The sequence below is a fragment of the Etheostoma spectabile genome, chromosome 2 (genome assembly GCF_008692095.1).
Source record: "Etheostoma spectabile isolate EspeVRDwgs_2016 chromosome 2, UIUC_Espe_1.0, whole genome shotgun sequence".
Lineage (NCBI taxonomy): Eukaryota > Metazoa > Chordata > Actinopteri > Perciformes > Percidae > Etheostoma > Etheostoma spectabile.
The window spans coordinates 14,718,686-14,718,893 of record NC_045734.1 but is presented as its reverse complement, the minus strand read 5'-3'; the positions used below and the strand labels follow the sequence as shown (position 1 = coordinate 14,718,893).

The 208-nt window shown below is 40.9% G+C and overlaps 1 protein-coding gene across 2 annotated transcripts in view; it reads right to left on the bottom strand.

Annotated features, from left to right (window-relative positions):
- adamtsl7 (ADAMTS-like 7) overlaps window positions 1–208 on the bottom strand; it is a 9,986-nt gene that overhangs the window by 6,071 nt on the left and 3,707 nt on the right. The gene's annotated exons all lie outside the window — the stretch shown is intronic.

Sequence of the window (208 nt, the reverse complement as noted above, 5' to 3'; positions counted from 1 at the left end):
AGCTGAAGTTAAAGAGAGGATGGCTTCCACAAATGGATAATGATCCTAAACAACCTCCTGACCTCAACATAATTGAAAATCTATGGATAGACCTTAAAAGAGAAGTGCGTGACAGACATCTCAAAGAACTGGAAGACTTTTGTAAGGAAGAACGGGCGAAGATACCTCAAACAAGAATTGACTCTTGGCTGGCTACAAGAAGCGTTTC